At 47.8% G+C, this 19,534-nt stretch overlaps 8 non-coding genes across 8 annotated transcripts; all 8 read left to right on the top strand.

Moving 5' to 3' along the window:
- Positions 1 to 2,411: 2,411 nt before the first annotated feature.
- On the top strand, positions 2,412 to 2,602 carry LOC147219826 (U2 spliceosomal RNA). Its single transcript, XR_015108156.1, has one exon. It is a non-coding gene; the product is annotated as a U2 spliceosomal RNA (small nuclear RNA).
- A 604-nt stretch (positions 2,603 to 3,206) lies between these two features.
- LOC147219825 (U1 spliceosomal RNA) lies at positions 3,207 to 3,370 on the top strand. The gene has a single exon (XR_015108246.1). It is a non-coding gene; the product is annotated as a U1 spliceosomal RNA (small nuclear RNA).
- A 1,209-nt stretch (positions 3,371 to 4,579) lies between these two features.
- Positions 4,580 to 4,698, top strand: LOC147219824 (5S ribosomal RNA). The gene has a single exon (XR_015108437.1). It is a non-coding gene; the product is annotated as a 5S ribosomal RNA (ribosomal RNA).
- A 1,380-nt stretch (positions 4,699 to 6,078) lies between these two features.
- Positions 6,079 to 6,197, top strand: LOC147219823 (5S ribosomal RNA). Its single transcript, XR_015108306.1, has one exon. It is a non-coding gene; the product is annotated as a 5S ribosomal RNA (ribosomal RNA).
- Positions 6,198 to 7,579: 1,382 nt separating this feature from the next.
- Positions 7,580 to 7,698, top strand: LOC147219822 (5S ribosomal RNA). The gene has a single exon (XR_015108305.1). It is a non-coding gene; the product is annotated as a 5S ribosomal RNA (ribosomal RNA).
- A 1,380-nt stretch (positions 7,699 to 9,078) lies between these two features.
- On the top strand, positions 9,079 to 9,197 carry LOC147219821 (5S ribosomal RNA). Its single transcript, XR_015108414.1, has one exon. It is a non-coding gene; the product is annotated as a 5S ribosomal RNA (ribosomal RNA).
- Positions 9,198 to 10,577: 1,380 nt separating this feature from the next.
- LOC147219820 (5S ribosomal RNA) lies at positions 10,578 to 10,696 on the top strand. Its single transcript, XR_015108304.1, has one exon. It is a non-coding gene; the product is annotated as a 5S ribosomal RNA (ribosomal RNA).
- Positions 10,697 to 12,075: 1,379 nt separating this feature from the next.
- LOC147219819 (5S ribosomal RNA) lies at positions 12,076 to 12,194 on the top strand. Its single transcript, XR_015108303.1, has one exon. It is a non-coding gene; the product is annotated as a 5S ribosomal RNA (ribosomal RNA).
- The last annotated feature ends 7,340 nt before the right edge of the window (positions 12,195 to 19,534 follow it).

Here is a 19,534-nt window from a genome sequence, read left to right as displayed (position 1 = left end):
TACATATCAGACTCTTTTGATATTTGCTTTGAAAATAAAACCAACTTGGTTTTGAAGGCTCTGACATTTGCTTGCATTTCATTCACAAACTGTTTTTTTGGTTGGATCTTCACGTCCAGCTCATTCATGTGTGTCAGTAGGTCCACAGTAAATGTTAAATAACAAAGCCAATCCGTGTTATTCAGTTCAGGATAAATTCTCAAGAGTTCTGAAGTAGCTCCAAAAATTGATAATCTCCAGTTTGAGCTCCCACATTCGTTGATCCAATCATACATATCAAGCATGAATTCTGTACCAATCTTTGATTGGCCAGATGTGGCCTGTTTAAGAATAAGAATAAGAATAACTTTATTTATCCCAAAGGAAATGGTTGTGCCAGAGTTTCAAGTAAAACATAACAATAATAAATAAAGCGGGGATAAAAAATGGATGAACTTTTCCTTGTTTCATTCATAATGAACATTTTCCATCAGCCGTGTTACAGGCACTGCTTTTCCAGGACATATTTGCAAATTTTAACAGTATGTATTTAATTAAAAGTAAAAAAAAAAAAAGGTTAATGTGTAAATATCTCGTTACAATGTGAACACCTGCAGTTCACAGACAAGTGCAGCTTATGTGTTTGTGTTTTTACCCGCTGTGGTTTATATTCACATGAGCTCCAGATGTCCAGATGTCACTTCTAGGACTTTCAAGTTGCACAACAGTGCTCATTATCACAGCATCTCCTCTGGTCCTGCTCACTCTAGGTGAACAGCAGGGGGGCCAGGGCGGGTCGGTGTTGGATCTCAGGTAAGACAGAACAACAAGGTGCTCAGAGGACGTCAGTCACTCCTACAGAGCCAGGATGGAAGATCTGTACCCAGGGTCCTGTGGTTCTTTGTTTTCCTGCAGACGGGGATGATTTTGGAGGTCTTGGAGCAGACCGGCGCACAGAAGGAGACTCCTGGGCTGCTGGGTGACTGGACTTGGACCTGATTCATCAACAGTGTGTCAGAACTTCTCTCCATTCAGTGCATTTAAAAACCTCTGCATGTCAACAATGGTGGTCTGGCATCAGTTAAGCCACAGAATGCCAGTATAAGAGTTCAGAGAAGCGGGACTCGGGATGAAAGTGTCCACGGAGGGGATTCCACAGGTCCCACCTCTCTTTTCTTAATTCATAATTTAAAGTACAGTTAATTCATATGGTTAGAATTAGAATTAATTCATATAGTTTGAAGTAGAATTAATTTATATAGTTCAAAGTAGAATTGAACCGAAGAGTTTATGGCCATTTTCCGAACATACCCCGTTAACGGAAGTGAAGAAGGGAGCTGTCGGTCCCTGAAGGCTCCGGGGTTCCGCGATTTGTTCCCGGTCAAAAGCGCCGTCCAGCCCCACGACGTAAGTTCACTTTTACAGAGAATAGTGACGATTTCTCGACCTACAATCGGATTGACCGTGTTTATAACAACCGCGAAGCAACTCCCGGTGATTTTTCACGGTAATTGAGGGCCTTTCGGCCTAGAAATCTTGACAACGTCACAGATTTCGTGAGCTGAGGTAAGGCTAGCTAACAACCTAGCTAGCGGCCTTCCGCCATCTTGCCTCGGAGCGCGTCGGTAATTGAGTGTTGGCGACTCAAACGACAACGATAAAGCGGTGGTCTAGCCGAGCGCGATCGGCTCCGTCCGACCAGCAGTCGTCGTAACAGCCGGTATTAGCCGGTGCGGGGCGGGGTTAGCGTTCAAGGCCGTCGAAGGCTGTTTGGGGTGCCGGGGTCCAGTGGGTGTTCGCCACGGGACGAGATGATTTACCGTCGTGTTTAGAAATTGTTCTGCTGGTAGTGATGAAAACATGAATGTAATTAAATGTAAATGTGGATTTAAAACCATTTTACTGTTGTCTTGTGTTCGTGCCGTTTTTTGAATCGTGTTTCCCGGCGATGAGCGGCGAGTCTCTGTGAGAGCTGGTCGCATCGATACGGTAACCAGACGGGTTCACAAGATGGCGCCCGTTTGCCGCGCTGTGTATCGTGAGCGGTTCAAACGTCCTGTTTCCACCTGTGTCTTTTCTCCTCACAGGCGACTTTTTCCCATATTCCAGGTTGATTTGAAGGGGACACGATTCCTAGGAGTCTGGTTGTTGAAGTCCTGGGTTTACTTTGATGCTTTGGCGTCCTGTCGGGGGGGCGTGCACCACGTGACCGGGCAGATGCGGAAGATGCTTTAGCCATGTTGTTTCTTGTCAAGCAGGAGCATCGGCCTCCACCGGGACCTCCGTCTCCGGGGCGATGGGGGCGATGGGGGAGATGCGCCGTCGCTCCGGGCCGAGCGGCTTAGACGGGGTGGGGGTTTATTTGGGAATGAAGTCGTGAGTGAAGCTGACGGTGCGGGGAATGCGCTGGCGTCGAGCGAGGGCGTGGGGCTATCGCTTCTCGGCCTTTTGGCTAAGATCAAGTGTAGTATCTGTTCTTATCAGTTTAATATCAGATACGTCCCCTATCCGGGGACCAAATATTAAATTGATTTTTGGAACAGGGAGGTGGAATAGGGGCTTGCTCCGTCCACTCCACGCATCGACCCGGTATTGCAGTGCCTCTGGGAACGGTGCACCCCCTGCTTTTGTGTCCGATGTCAAGGTTGCCATGTCCTCCAACAACGTCATACGTAACCAACATACACGGGACCCAGATCTTGTCTGTGCCCTGTGTGACCAGCGACACTGTCCCCGTTGTTTCTGCCGGTAGGGAACGGTAGATAGCGACACACGAGCGTGTCTGCCTGAAACCCTGTCCCTACCATTCGCCCCGTGCAGCCCAATAAAATCCCACTATGGACCAGAATTGAGCCTAAATGGATCGCATTTGAAACGGATGGATTGCCTTGTATAGACTGTGTCAGACTGGGCTCAGGGGGAAGTTCTCCCGGTCGTAGAGCGGCAGAAACCCCTCGCGGCATCAGGAGGACGGACGGAACGTGTTCCGGTTGTCCTCTGACTTCTTCGTGAAAATTGAAGCGTCCGTGTCGTTTTCGGCGTCCCGGCCCGTCAGAACTCAGAGTTGACGTTTTTTTTTGACGGAGTGTGTGTGTGTGTGTGTGTTTGTGTGTGTGTGTGTGCGAGAGGGATCGTGTGTGAGCTCCCGGAACAGTCCGCGTGGGTTCCCCCCCGACTGAGAACGGCGTGCGTGTGAAAGCGCTCCGTGCGCGGGACGCGTGCGACTCATACTTACCTGGCAGGGGAGATACCATGATCAAGAAGGTGGTTCACACAGGACGAGGCTCAGCCATTGCACTGCGGCTGTGCTGACCCCTGCGAATTCCCCAAATGTGGGAATCTCAACTGCATAATTTCTGGTAGTGGGGGACTGCGTCCGCGCTCTCCCCTGTTGTGCTGTTCAAGAGCAAGTCTGTGTCGCCGGAGGCCGGGTTCATTGTTTATGGTCGCACGCGCCGACCCTCCCTGGCTGGGTTGTGACCCAACTAGGGAGTTGTCGTTGCACATGGCAGGTGCACCGCAAAAGCGTGGATTAAGATCGGCCCAAAAAACAATCCAGAGTGTCCAAGTCCATGAAATGTTCCTGCTTCTTGATCTCCACTCCCTGTAGCTTCACCGTTCCACCCGAGTTCCTCTCATCCCCACACATGTATGCTGTCTTGCTGCGACTAACTTTCGTTCCTCTCCTTTCCAGAGCATACCCCCACCTCTCTATAGTTTCACCGAGACACTTTACAGTTTATAGTTTATTTTGATTTCCAAGTCTGCCTTCTATTATTTATTACTGTTATATTTTCTGTAACTCTGGCACAACAGTTTCCTTCGGGACAAATAAAGTTGTTCTTATCTTATCTTATCTTATCTATCTTATCTTATCTTATCTTATCATATCTTATCTTATCTTATCTTGGCCTCCACCTGTTTTCTGCTCTCACTACAGATCACAAAGGCATCTGCAAAGGTCACGGACCGTGGAGATTCACGTCTACCCTCATCTGTCAGGCCGTCCGTCACCGTTGCGAACAAGAGGGAGCTCAGGGAATATCCCCGACGGAGTCCCGCTTCCACCTTGAACTTCTCTGGTCCCGTCTTACAGCACACTGCACTACTGTCTCCCAGCTAGCATACATGTCCTGCACCAGTGTAACACACTTCTCTGCCGCTCCAGAAATCCTCAAAGGATACCAGAGCTCCTCTCTTGGCAACCTGTCGTATGACTTTTCAAGGTGTACAAAAAGGCAATGCGGCTCCCACCGGCCTTCTCTGTACTTCTCTATGAGCATTCTCGGCACAAATACTGCATCTGTAGTACTCTTCCTTTTTCCATGTGTATTTTATTTAATTTTCTCTTTCTCTTGTCATTAACTGTCCCGCCGTGCATTTGAGTCCTGGTATGGCCTTTGCTAGCTCCCTCTTTACCTTAGGGTGCAGCCTAAGGTAAAGTGTGTCTGATGATTTTTGGTTATAGTAACCTTGGTTGCCACTGGCTGTAATCATAGAAACGCAATAGAAGGAGCTCCTGACAGATCTGGAAATGACTGGAGGTGGAAAAGACGGGGGACGGCTGCTTATAAAATGCCCTTCCGCGTAGCCTATTCTCGTTTACGGCCATACCACCCTGAACATGCCCGATCTCGTCTGATCTCGGAAGCCAAGCAGGGTCGGGCCTGGTTAGTACTTGGATGGGAGACCGCCTGGGAATACCAGGTGCCGTAAGCTTTTTCATGTTCGTTCCCTCTGTCAAAAGCAGGGGGTGCTGTCTCTCAAGAGCGCCAACATTTCACACACGGACACACGCCGCTCATTCCCTTGTGTCTGTCCCACCGGAGTCACCGTGAAGCCCGGCGCGACACGCGCTCAGTCATAGTTCCCCGCCTTACCTTTCGGGTCACTTTCCGTTGTCTCGCCGCCTCCGTCCGTCGCTCGCCGCCGTTCTTGTCATCCCCGTACAGTATTTCTCCATGTGTGCTGAATTTCTTTTTCTCTCGTTTATACCTGTCGCTGTTGAATAATCCAACCGCTGATCTCCATACCGCTGGCTCTCCTAGGCACTTCCAGGACTCCACATGTACGGTACGTCATCAGGACCCCCTGCCTTTGAACTCCTCCTCCTCTTCGATGCCCTCCTCGCTTCTTTTTACACTCGTTTCTGCTCCTTTTGCGATCGCCAGTAATCAGCGCTTCTACCCTTGGCTCTCTTTCATTTTTCCCCATTCATTCATCATATTCCTAGGAGTCTGGTTGTTGAAGTCCTGGGTTTACTTTGATGCTTCGGCATCCTGTCGGAGGGCCGTGTACCACGTGACCGGGCAGATGCGGAAGATGCATCAGCCATGTTGTTTTTTTTAAAGCAGGAACATCAGCCTCCACCGGGACCTCCGTGTCCGGGACGAGACGGAGGTCTTATCTTATCTTATCTTGACCTCCACCTGTTTTCTGCTCTCACTACAGATCACAACGGCATCTGCAAAGGTCACAGTCCGTGGAGATTCACGTCTACCTTCATCCGTCACCGTTGCGAACAAGACGGGGCTCAGGGCCTATCCCCAACAGAGTCCCGCTTCCACCTTGAACTTCTCTGGTCCCGTCTTACAGCACACCTTACAACTGTCTCCCAGCTAGCATACATGTCCTGCACCAGTGCAACACACTTCTCTGCCGCTCCGGACTTCCTCATAGGATACCAGAGCTCCTCTCTTGGCAACCTGTCGTATGACTTTTCAAGGTGTACAAAAAGGCAATGCGGCTCCCACCGGCCTTCTCTGTACTTCTCTATGAGCATTCTCGGCGCAAATACTGCATCGGTAGTACTCTTCCTTTTTCCATGTGTATTTTATTTAATTTTCTCTTTCTCTTGTCATTAACTGTCCCGCCGTGCATTTGAGTCCTGGTATGGCCTTTGCTAGCTCCCTCTTTACCTTAGGCTGCAGCCTAAGGTAAAGTGTGTCTGATGATTTTTGGTTATAGTAACCTTGGTTGCCACTGGCTGTAATCATGGAAACGCAATAGAAGGAGCTCCTGACAGATCTGGAAATGACTGGAGGTGGAAAAGACGGGGGACGGCTGCTTATAAAATGCCCTTCCGCGTAGCCTAGTCTCGTTTACGGCCATACCACCCTGAACACGCCCGATCTCGTCTGATCTCGGAAGCCAAGCAGGGTCGGGCCTGGTTAGTACTTGGATGGGAGACCGCCTGGGAATACCAGGTGCCGTAAGCTTTTTCATGTTCGTTCCCTCTGTTAAAAGCAGGGGGTGCTGTCTCTCAAGAGCGCCAACATTTCACACACGGACACACGCCGCTCATTCCCTTGTGTCTGTCCCACCGGAGTCACCGTGAAGCCCGGCGCGACACACGCTCAGTCATAGTTCCCCGCCTTACCTTTCGGGTCACTTTCCGTTGTCTCGCCGCCTCCGTCCGTCGCTCGCCGCCGTTCTTGTCATCCCCGTACAGTGTTTCTCCATGTGTGCTGAATTTCTTTTTCTCTCGTTTATACCTGTCGCTGTTGAATAATCCAACCGCTGATCTCCATACCGCTGGCTCTCCTAGGCACTTCCAGGACTCCACATGTACGGTACGTCATCAGGACCCCCTGCCTTTGAACTCCTCCTCCTCTTCGATGCCCTCCTCGCTTCTTTTTACAATCGTTTCTGCTCCTTTTGCGATCGCCAGTAATCAGCGCTTCTACCCTTGGCTCTCTTTCATTTTTCCCCATTCATTCATCATATTCCTAGGAGTCTGGTTGTTGAAGTCCTGGGTTTACTTTGATGCTTCGGCGTCCTGTCGGAGGGCCGTGTACCACGTGACCGGGTAGATGCGGAAGATGCATCAGCCATGTTGTTTTTTTTAAAGCAGGAACATTAGCCTCCACCGGGACCTCCGTGTCCGGGACGAGACGGAGGTCTTATCTTATCTTATCTTGACCTCCACCTGTTTTCTGCTCTCACTACAGATCACAACGGCATCTGCAAAGGTCACAGTCCGTGGAGATTCACGTCTACCTTCATCCGTCACCGTTGCGAACAAGAAGGGGCTCAGGGCCTATCCCCAACAGAGTCCCGCTTCCACCTTGAACTTCTCTGGTCCCGTCTTACAGCACACCGCACAACTGTCTCCCAGCTAGCATACATGTCCTGCACCAGTGCAACACACTTCTCTGCCGCTCCAGACTTCCTCATAGGATACCAGAGCTCCTCTCTTGGCAACCTGTCGTATGACTTTTCAAGGTGTACAAAAAGGCAATGCGGCTCCCACCGGCCTTCTCTGTACTTCTCTATGAGCATTCTCGGCGCAAATACTGCATCGGTAGTACTCTTCCTTTTTCCATGTGTATTTTATTTAATTTTCTCTTTCTCTTGTCATTAACTGTCCCGCCGTGCATTTGAGTCCTGGTATGGCCTTTGCTAGCTCCCTCTTTACCTTAGGCTGCAGCCTAAGGTAAAGTGTGTCTGATGATTTTTGGTTATAGTAACCTTGGTTGCCACTGGCTGTAATCATAGAAACGCAATAGAAGGAGCTCCTGACAGATCTGGAAATGACTGGAGGTGGAAAAGACGGGGGACGGCTGCTTATAAAATGCTCTTCCTCGCGTAGCCTAGTCTCGTTTACGGCCATACCACCCTGAACACGCCCGATCTCGTCTGATCTCGGAAGCCAAGCAGGGTCGGGCCTGGTTAGTACTTGGATGGGAGACCGCCTGGGAATACCAGGTGCCGTAAGCTTTTTCATGTTCGTTCCCTCTGTCAAAAGCAGGGGGTGCTGTCTCTCAAGAGCGCCAACATTTCACACACGGACACACGCCGCTCATTCCCTTGTGTCTGTCCCACCGGAGTCACCGTGAAGCCCGGCGCGACACACGCTCAGTCATAGTTCCCCGCCTTACCTTTCGGGTCACTTTCCGTTGTCTCGCCGCCTCCGTCCGTCGCTCGCCGCCGTTCTTGTCATCCCCGTACAGTGTTTCTCCATGTGTGCTGAATTTCTTTTTCTCTCGTTTATACCTGTCGCTGTTGAATAATCCAACCGCTGATCTCCATACCGCTGGCTCTCCTAGGCACTTCCAGGACTCCACATGTACGGTACGTCATCAGGACCCCCTGCCTTTGAACTCCTCCTCCTCTTCGATGCCCTCCTCGCTTCTTTTTACAATCGTTTCTGCTCCTTTTGCGATCGCCAGTAATCAGCGCTTCTACCCTTGGCTCTCTTTCATTTTTCCCCATTCATTCATCATATTCCTAGGAGTCTGGTTGTTGAAGTCCTGGGTTTACTTTGATGCTTCGGCGTCCTGTCGGAGGGCCGTGTACCACGTGACCGGGTAGATGCGGAAGATGCATCAGCCATGTTGTTTTTTTTAAAGCAGGAACATCAGCCTCCACCGGGACCTCCGTGTCCGGGACGAGACGGAGGTCTTATCTTATCTTATCTTGACCTCCACCTGTTTTCTGCTCTCACTACAGATCACAACGGCATCTGCAAAGGTCACAGTCCGTGGAGATTCACGTCTACCTTCATCCGTCACCGTTGCGAACAAGAAGGGGCTCAGGGCCTATCCCCAACAGAGTCCCGCTTCCACCTTGAACTTCTCTGGTCCCGTCTTACAGCACACCGCACAACTGTCTCCCAGCTAGCATACATGTCCTGCACCAGTGCAACACACTTCTCTGCCGCTCCAGACTTCCTCATAGGATACCAGAGCTCCTCTCTTGGCAACCTGTCGTATGACTTTTCAAGGTGTACAAAAAGGCAATGCGGCTCCCACCGGCCTTCTCTGTACTTCTCTATGAGCATTCTCGGCGCAAATACTGCATCGGTAGTACTCTTCCTTTTTCCATGTGTATTTTATTTAATTTTCTCTTTCTCTTGTCATTAACTGTCCCGCCGTGCATTTGAGTCCTGGTATGGCCTTTGCTAGCTCCCTCTTTACCTTAGGCTGCAGCCTAAGGTAAAGTGTGTCTGATGATTTTTGGTTATAGTAACCTTGGTTGCCACTGGCTGTAATCATAGAAACGCAATAGAAGGAGCTCCTGACAGATCTGGAAATGACTGGAGGTGGAAAAGACGGGGGACGGCTGCTTATAAAATGCTCTTCCGCGTAGCCTAGTCTCGTTTACGGCCATACCACCCTGAACACGCCCGATCTCGTCTGATCTCGGAAGCCAAGCAGGGTCGGGCCTGGTTAGTACTTGGATGGGAGACCGCCTGGGAATACCAGGTGCTGTAAGCTTTTTCATGTTCGTTCCCTCTGTCAAAAGCAGGGGGTGCTGTCTCTCAAGAGCGCCAACATTTCACACACGGACACACGCCGCTCATTCCCTTGTGTCTGTCCCACCGGAGTCACCGTGAAGCCCGGCGCGACACGCGCTCAGTCATAGTTCCCCGCCTTACCTTTCGGGTCACTTTCCGTTGTCTCGCCGCCTCCGTCCGTCGCTCGCCGCCGTTCTTGTCATCCCCGTACAGTATTTCTCCATGTGTGCTGAATTTCTTTTTCTCTCGTTTATACCTGTCGCTGTTGAATAATCCAACCGCTGATCTCCATACCGCTGGCTCTCCTAGGCACTTCCAGGACTCCACATGTACGGTACGTCATCAGGACCCCCTGCCTTTGAACTCCTCCTCCTCTTCGATGCCCTCCTCGCTTCTTTTTACACTCGTTTCTGCTCCTTTTGCGATCGCCAGTAATCAGCGCTTCTACCCTTGGCTCTCTTTCATTTTTCCCCATTCATTCATCATATTCCTAGGAGTCTGGTTGTTGAAGTCCTGGGTTTACTTTGATGCTTCGGCGTCCTGTCGGAGGGCCGTGTACCACGTGACCGGGCAGATGCGGAAGATTTATCAGCCATGTTGTTTTTTTTAAAGCAGGAACATCAGCCTCCACCGGGACCTCCGTGTCCGGGACGAGACGGAGGTCTTATCTTATCTTATCTTGACCTCCACCTGTTTTCTGCTCTCACTACAGATCACAACGGCATCTGCAAAGGTCACAGTCCGTGGAGATTCACGTCTACCTTCATCCGTCACCGTTGCGAACAAGAAGGGGCTCAGGGCCTATCCCCAACAGAGTCCCGCTTCCACCTTGAACTTCTCTGGTCCCGTCTTACAGCACACCGCACAACTGTCTCCCAGCTAGCATACATGTCCTGCACCAGTGCAACACACTTCTCTGCCGCTCCAGACTTCCTCATAGGATACCAGAGCTCCTCTCTTGGCAACCTGTCGTATGACTTTTCAAGGTGTACAAAAAGGCAATGCGGCTCCCACCGGCCTTCTCTGTACCTCTCTATGAGCATTCTCGGCGCAAATACTGCATCGGTAGTACTCTTCCTTTTTCCATGTGTATTTTATTTAATTTTCTCTTTCTCTTGTCATTAACTGTCCCGCCGTGCATTTGAGTCCTGGTATGGCCTTTGCTAGCTCCCTCTTTACCTTAGGCTGCAGCCTAAGGTAAAGTGTGTCTGATGATTTTTGGTTATAGTAACCTTGGTTGCCACTGGCTGTAATCATAGAAACGCAATAGAAGGAGCTCCTGACAGATCTGGAAATGACTGGAGGTGGAAAAGACGGGGGACGGCTGCTTATAAAATGCTCTTCCGCGTAGCCTAGTCTCGTTTACGGCCATACCACCCTGAACACGCCCGATCTCGTCTGATCTCGGAAGCCAAGCAGGGTCGGGCCTGGTTAGTACTTGGATGGGAGACCGCCTGGGAATACCAGGTGCCGTAAGCTTTTTCATGTTCGTTCCCTCTGTCAAAAGCAGGGGGTGCTGTCTCTCAAGAGCGCCAACATTTCACACACGGACACACACCGCTCATTCCCTTGTGTCTGTCCCACCGGAGTCACCGTGAAGCCCGGCGCGACACGCGCTCAGTCATAGTTCCCCGCCTTACCTTTCGGGTCACTTTCCGTTGTCTCGCCGCCTCCGTCCGTCGCTCGCCGCCGTTCTTGTCATCCCCGTACAGTATTTCTCAATGTGTGCTGAATTTCTTTTTCTCTCGTTTATACCTGTCGCTGTTGAATAATCCAACCGCTGATCTCCATACCGCTGGCTCTCCTAGGCACTTCCAGGACTCCACATGTACGGTACGTCATCAGGACCCCCTGCCTTTGAACTCCTCCTCTTCAATGCCCTCCTCGCTTCTTTTTACACTCGTTTCTGCTCCTTTTGCGATCGCCAGTAATCAGCGCTTCTACCCTTGGCTCTCTTTCATTTTTCCCCATTCATTCATCATATTCCGAGGAGTCTGGTTGTTGAAGTCCTGGGTTTACTTTGATGCTTCGGCGTCCTGTCGGAGGGCCGTGTACCACGTGACCGGGCAGATGCGGAAGATGCATCAGCCATGTTGTTTTTTTTAAAGCAGGAACATCAGCCTCCACCGGGACCTCCGTGTCCGGGACGAGACGGAGGTCTTATCTTATCTTATCTTGACCTCCACCTGTTTTCTGCTCTCACTACAGATCACAACGGCATCTGCAAAGGTCACAGTCCGTGGAGATTCACGTCTACCTTCATCCGTCACCGTTGCGAACAAGAAGGGGCTCAGGGCCTATCCCCAACAGAGTCCCGCTTCCACCTTGAACTTCTCTGGTCCCGTCTTACAGCACACCGCACAACTGTCTCCCAGCTAGCATACATGTCCTGCACCAGTGCAACACACTTCTCTGCCGCTCCAGACTTCCTCATAGGATACCAGAGCTCCTCTCTTGGCAACCTGTCGTATGACTTTTCAAGGTGTACAAAAAGGCAATGCGGCTCCCACCGGCCTTCTCTGTACTTCTCTATGAGCATTCTCGGCGCAAATACTGCATCGGTAGTACTCTTCCTTTTTCCATGTGTATTTTATTTAATTTTCTCTTTCTCTTGTCATTAACTGTCCCGCCGTGCATTTGAGTCCTGGTATGGCCTTTGCTAGCTCCCTCTTTACCTTAGGCTGCAGCCTAAGGTAAAGTGTGTCTGATGATTTTTGGTTATAGTAACCTTGGTTGCCACTGGCTGTAATCATAGAAACGCAATAGAAGGAGCTCCTGACAGATCTGGAAATGACTGGAGGTGGAAAAGACGGGGGACGGCTGCTTATAAAATGCTCTTCCTCGCGTAGCCTAGTCTCGTTTACGGCCATACCACCCTGAACACGCCCGATCTCGTCTGATCTCGGAAGCCAAGCAGGGTCGGGCCTGGTTAGTACTTGGATGGGAGACCGCCTGGGAATACCAGGTGCCGTAAGCTTTTTCATGTTCGTTCCCTCTGTCAAAAGCAGGGGGTGCTGTCTCTCAAGAGCGCCAACATTTCACACACGGACACACGCCGCTCATTCCCTTGTGTCTGTCCCACCGGAGTCACCGTGAAGCCCGGCGCGACACACGCTCAGTCATAGTTCCCCGCCTTACCTTTCGGGTCACTTTCCGTTGTCTCGCCGCCTCCGTCCGTCGCTCGCCGCCGTTCTTGTCATCCCCGTACAGTGTTTCTCCATGTGTGCTGAATTTCTTTTTCTCTCGTTTATACCTGTCGCTGTTGAATAATCCAACCGCTGATCTCCATACCGCTGGCTCTCCTAGGCACTTCCAGGACTCCACATGTACGGTACGTCATCAGGACCCCCTGCCTTTGAACTCCTCCTCCTCTTCGATGCCCTCCTCGCTTCTTTTTACAATCGTTTCTGCTCCTTTTGCGATCGCCAGTAATCAGCGCTTCTACCCTTGGCTCTCTTTCATTTTTCCCCATTCATTCATCATATTCCTAGGAGTCTGGTTGTTGAAGTCCTGGGTTTACTTTGATGCTTCGGCGTCCTGTCGGAGGGCCGTGTACCACGTGACCGGGTAGATGCGGAAGATGCATCAGCCATGTTGTTTTTTTTAAAGCAGGAACATCAGCCTCCACCGGGACCTCCGTGTCCGGGACGAGACGGAGGTCTTATCTTATCTTATCTTGACCTCCACCTGTTTTCTGCTCTCACTACAGATCACAACGGCATCTGCAAAGGTCACAGTCCGTGGAGATTCACGTCTACCTTCATCCGTCACCGTTGCGAACAAGAAGGGGCTCAGGGCCTATCCCCAACAGAGTCCCGCTTCCACCTTGAACTTCTCTGGTCCCGTCTTACAGCACACCGCACAACTGTCTCCCAGCTAGCATACATGTCCTGCACCAGTGCAACACACTTCTCTGCCGCTCCAGACTTCCTCATAGGATACCAGAGCTCCTCTCTTGGCAACCTGTCGTATGACTTTTCAAGGTGTACAAAAAGGCAATGGGGCTCCCACCGGCCTTCTCTGTACTTCTCTATGAGCATTCTCGGCGCAAATACTGCATCGGTAGTACTCTTCCTTTTTCCATGTGTATTTTATTTAATTTTCTCTTTCTCTTGTCATTAACTGTCCCGCCGTGCATTTGAGTCCTGGTATGGCCTTTGATAGCTCCCTCTTTACCTTAGGCTTTAGCCTTAGGCTGTAGCCTAAGGTAAAGAGTGTCTGATGATTTTTGGTTAGAGCAGTGTAGCACCCAACCTCTTAGTTAATGCAGTGATAGTACAATGGTTTGGGCCCTGGGAACGTTACTTCGATGAAATTTTCAATGGTAAACAGGAGAAACAATAATACCTATTTTTTGATAACTTAAACTTATTTATGCTGTTTGATTATAGCGGTGCCTCCATCTCCTAAGGATAAAATATGAATTAAGACAAACACAGATCTCTTTAAGTACAAAGTTGAAGTTTAGTTTCACAAAATTAAAAGAAAGAAAAATGAAATGAAATTGGTAGTGCGTTCATTTGAGATTTTGTCGCTTTGCAACTACATAAACATATTCAAAAACCATGTACATCCCTTCAAGTTCAGTCCAGTTCAAAAACCATAACCTTAAAGTCCTTTTTGTTTTTCTCAGAAAGTTCAATCGTGGCAGGCCTGATTCGATGCTCGGGATCGTTGGACCAGAAAAACAGAAAATGTCCGTTTCACTTGTTCACAAGCCCCAAAATAAAATGCATGTGCTTTGATGTACTCACTAATTCTTCTGGCGTTGAAGCAATGGATAGTCAAATGTTGTCCATCACCATGCGATTCCCTCTCGGCAAACGGGTTAGCAATGACTTGGCATCACGGCATCACGAAGTGCACTCGGTGAAACTCATCGGTTAAGCCTCAGCAGAAACGTCCAGAGAATTCCTCTCGGTCCACTGAGCATCAAAGGTCTCCAATTCCAAGCTCATATACTTTACATACAGAGTATGAAATTAACTCGCGGTAAAATGCTAACAATGCTAACGCTCGATTAGCATCGCATATGTGCACTTAAACATATCGTCTAAGCATAAAAATCATATACATCGAGTACTCACTCATCACAGGGTTAAATAGTCGAAAACAGCAACGTAGACTCTGCATCCACAATGTTTTATGACCATTCTCCTTTCAGCTTAGCTTCACAAACTTCCCTCGGCAAACGCAGCAGTCGAATGCCTCGCGCCTAGATGTTCTATTGCCTTCCTCATTCAGATCCCGCCATCACGCATGGGATTGGACACTAAGTGTACATCAACCAATACAATTCAAGAAAATACCATAATGACACTTAACAAGTTCGGATGCAAACAAAAGCACATGTTGAGCTGTACGTTTCACACAAGCTTGTGGCGATTAAAAGCACGATTCCCAAATAAATGACAAAAACCTTAGATAAGATTAAACCTTGTTTTTAACCATTTATGAACACATTTTAAACATGAAATATTAAATGTTTTACAGCCATTTCAGTCTTAATTAATTTTACTTAAATGTTAAAACATCTTTACATTTTAGCCTGTATGGTCTGTAATGAAATTTTAGACGGGCTACATCCTCCCCCTTCTAAAAGGTGTAGATGTCCTCATCTAACTGTACTGTTTAGACTTAGATCTGTAGGGGCATGTTTTAGGATGTTTCACAAGATCAGGGTTTCCTCTGGCACTGAGGTTCAAGTGAATGACCATGCCCCGGTGCACAATAGTCACAGGTTCCCCAGCTTGAGTTCCAGGTTTATCATAGGTCAAGCGGATCACTGGTTTTACTTCACGCATTGACTTTCTGCTTCTAGGGCTGGTTTGAGTTCTCAACTCCACATCAGTGTCTTCAGCTGTATCATTAGTATCTGCTTCCTTGTTGGAGGACTGATATTCCTCTTCCTGTGAACTGACAGAATGTACTTTCTCCACCTCCGGTTCACTCTCAGATGAGGGGAAATTTTCAAAGGGAGTATGCTCTGGGGTGGTTCGGTCTGGTATGGACAGTGGTTTCCTGACCTTATCATAGGTTGGGCACTCGTAGACACACTCATACTCAGATTCAGAGTTTGAAGAGATGTCAGATGTCTGATCATTTTGGTGATGTGTTTGATGTCTTAGAGTATGTTGTCTCCTGGTAACTGGTGTTCTGACTCTTTTAGTTTGTTCAGAATTATCGGGAATCCTGACAAGATAACCAATTTGTAGAAGGTGGTCTCTGTGTAGAGTTTTGACACTTCCAGTTCCTTGTTCGGGTTTGACTCTGTCTACAGGTAAGTTGGAAAACTTTTTAATCACAATATAGGGTGTGGATTTCCATCTATCTTGTAGTTTGTTTCCCAGTTACGCCAACATTTCTTATGAGGACTCTTCTTGTAGAGGTTGGTCTCTTACTCATTGATCATAACAGGTTTTGTTTCTCAGATGGCTCTTGGTTGCACACTCTGCAGCTAAATGGTAAGCTTTTTGGAGTTCTTTTCTCATTTTGTCCACATACTGTAGGTGAGACGTCTCTGAATTACCGTCGAGAGCTGTACCAAAACAGAGGTCAACAGGCAATCTGGCATTGCGCGCGAACATTAAGTAGTATGGGGAATATCCAGTGGACTAATTTTTAGTGCAATTATACGCATGTACTAACTGACTGATATGTTGACTCCAGTTTTGTTTCTGCACATTTTCAAGAGTTCCAAGCATTGAGAGAAGTGTTCTGTTGAAATGTTCTGGTTGAGCATCACCTTGCGGATGATAAGGTGAGGTGTGCGACTTTCTTACTCCAAGCATGGATAAGAGTTTTTTTATGAGGCGGCTTTCAAAATCTCTACCTTGGTCTGAATGTATTCTAGCGGGTAGTCCATAATGAACAAAGTACTTTCCCACAATACTTTGGCAACGGTAACTGACTTTTGGTCCTTTGTAGGAAATGCCTGAGCATACCTTGTATAACAGACCTGGGCATTGTATGGCCCGGGCCACATACCTTTGGTTGACTCTGACCGCCAGTGTAAGGTTAATTGGAAATTACAAAATAAACATACTTTCCAATTTCACCTCATTCATGGGCTAAAGCTGCACTGCTTTTATTCTGAAGTTGTTGTTTTTTTTCTTAATTCACGCACATAATGACGTAATGCGAATATCAAGACATGCGCGCGATTGAATCACAAGAAGGCAATTTTCGCCCTCAAAAATATCCGCTCAGGCTAAAAAGAGAAAGGTAGATGCCAAATGTAGGATTTTCAACAAAAATTGGACAGCTAAGTATTTATTTACTGAAGTTGGAGGTAAAGCTGTGTGTTTAGTTTGCGGGGAGCAGATCGTCGTGTTTAAGGACTACAATTTGAGTCGGCATTACCAGACGAAACATGCAGAGAAATATAAAAACCTGACTGATGACGAAAGAACGCGGACATTGGAAGCTTTGCTAGCCAAGCTGCAAACGCAGCAAGGCTTTTTTACCAAGCTTCATACATCCAGGGATGCAGCAACCAAGACCAGCTTCGTGATATCCCACAAAATAGCCAAAAACAGCAAGCCATTCGCAGAGGGGGAGTTTGTGAAAGAGTGCTTGGTAGACTCTGCAGCACTAATATGCCCTGAAAAAAAGCGGCATTTGAGCAAGTCCCGCTGTCCAGGCGAACCGTGACGAGAAGGATCGAGGACATTGCGGGGAATCTGGAGCTACAGCTGCAACGTGAAGTGCCAAGTTTTGACGTTTTCTCCTTGGCTTTGGACGAGAGTTGTGATGTCCGCGACACAGCCCAGCTACTCGTATTTGTCCGTGGGATAGCGCCGGACTTCAAGATTACGGAGGAGCTGGCAGCAATGCGGTCGTTAAAAGGGATGACGACAGGGAGCGATCTCTTCACTGAGGTAAATGCTTGTATGGACACGTTGGGACTGAAATGGGACAGACTGGCAGGTGTCACCAAGGACGGTTGTCCAAATCTTACAGGGAAAAATGTCGGACTTTTAAAACGCTTGCAGGATAAAGTGACTGAAATTGACCCTGATCAGAAATTGGTATTTTTACATTGTATTTTACACCAACATGTGTTGTGCACATCAGTGCTAAAAATTAACCATGTTATCGATGTTGTTACTATAATAGTTAACTTCATCAGGGCGCGGGCACTGAATCACAGACAGTTTATAACACTTCTGGAGGAGCATGAGAGTGAGCACAGTGACATTGGCTACCACACTTCTGTGAGATGGCTCAGCCTGGGCAAAGTGCTAAAAAGAGTCTGGGATCTGAAAACAGAAATCCAGGAGTTTTGTGAGACAAAAGGCAAAGCCATCCCAGAGCTTGCAGATGAGGACAGGATGGCAGATTTTGCATTTGCTGTTGACGTGACTGCACTGATGAATGAACTGAACACCAAGCTGCAAGGCAAGGGCCTTTTTGTGCATGAAATGCACAGCCTGGTGAAGGCTTTCATGAGAAAGATACAGTTGCTTTCAAGACAACAGGAGAGCAACACTCTCACTCACATGCTGACCCTGAAAGAAGTCACACCACCAGCTGATAACCTCTGCAGGTACTCATCCATGTGGGGAGCATTGTATGGTCAGTTTTCAAGGTGATTTGAGGATCTTACAGCAATGGAGGATGACATGCACATGATTTCTTCTCCCTTTACCTTCCGTGTGGATGATGCACCCAGTGATTTTCAGCTGGAACTCATTGACCTGCAGTCTGATGTAGTACTGGCAGAGCACTTTAAGTCAGGATCTCTGCTGGATTTCTACTCTTCTCTCAAGGAGGAGAACTTTCCAAACATTAGGAGACATGCTCAGAAGATGTTTGTTCTCTTTGGCTCTACCTACATTTGTGAACAAACATTTTCAATGATGAGGTTTACAAAATCCAGGTATAGATCCTCTCACTGATGATCATCTGTCAGCTGTGCTTCACATCTCCACTTCAGACATTCAACCTGACTTCGATGCACTCGTTAAAGCCCAGCAGAGATTAGATTTCTCTCACTGAACAAGAAAGAAGAACTTTAAAACACCAAATGAGGTAGCTAGACCACAAATGTAGGCATGTTAAGGCATCAGATAACAGTGAACTGGGACACTTTTTCTCAAAATCACAGTTCAGTGACAGTCAATATGGAACTCAAAATGTGTTTTGAAGTGAATGTGACTGAAAATGTTCACTAATATGAGTCACAAATAGTAAAAAATATTTAAATTTTGTCTACCATTGTGCTGAGAAATTTGAATGAATAAATTTTTGTAAGGCAACCTCATTTTTTCATTGCTTAACTTTAACATATACTCTTGCAAGCTTGTCAAAACAGTGCTATTTACTGCTTTTTATAAAGAAATACAATCAATATTATGCAGAATTGAGTTCAGCCTTTAGGCCCGGCCCTCCACAATATTTTATGTTTCTTATGTGGCCCCATGGAAAAAATAATTGCCCACCCCTGGCCTAATGGGTTGTATGCCATGAGTCATGTTATGCTGTGGTATAAAAGTCATGGCGCATCTTCATCGGGCCAAATTGCATGTGCCACACCAGTGTTGGGGCAGATACAGAAATGCTCATCTGCCACAAATCCATACATGTGTTTTTGGGCATGGAGAACCGTATTTATGTGGGAATGCGAAAATCCTCCATGGCGGAATACCAAATTTGGTGAGGTTTGTTTCAATACCCAATAATGGCTTGAGGGCAGTCAGATTCATGGCGCACGCATCCATTCCCCACTTTCCAACCTCACATATACTATTACTATAGGAGTCATAAGTTTTCCTAACTAGTCTATCCCTTTCCATATTTAGCACAGTGTCACACTTAAGTTGGCCCAGATAATGATCCTTTTTACCACACTGTCGTTTCATGCAAAATGGTGGTGTCTTTTTCATTTTAATTAGAATGAATCCCTAAATGACAGTTCTGTTGGTTGCCATAGAATAATTAGCTGGCAATCGCCAATTTGATGGATTGTAAGGCAAAAAGGGAAGGACTGAGGTATTTGTTATATTCTGAAAAATTCAAAATCTCTGATTCAGTCCTTGGGAATACACCCATATTATGGACAATGTTTCACTTTCATTAATTGGATGAGGTTGTATAGACGGGTTAGGAGACACTGATATTGGCATTACAGTACAAACATAGCATCAGTTTGGTCTCCTGCTGTTATATTTATCAATCGCCACCAGAGACTGTCACGGTGTGGAGCATTGTTCTCATTTCATAGTTCTTTATAAGTTTGAGATAGGCCCTTCTTTACTCATCAGACTTGCCATTGTTTGTCTCTGCCTTCTCCTGCTGGGTTGGGTGCTCCTGTTT

This window comes from Fistularia commersonii, chromosome 24, assembly GCF_037954325.1.
Source record: "Fistularia commersonii isolate RoL2024-O1a breed Wild chromosome 24, RoL_Fcom_v1.0, whole genome shotgun sequence".
Lineage (NCBI taxonomy): Eukaryota > Metazoa > Chordata > Actinopteri > Syngnathiformes > Fistulariidae > Fistularia > Fistularia commersonii.
This window is presented reverse-complemented; position numbering and strand designations above follow the sequence as displayed.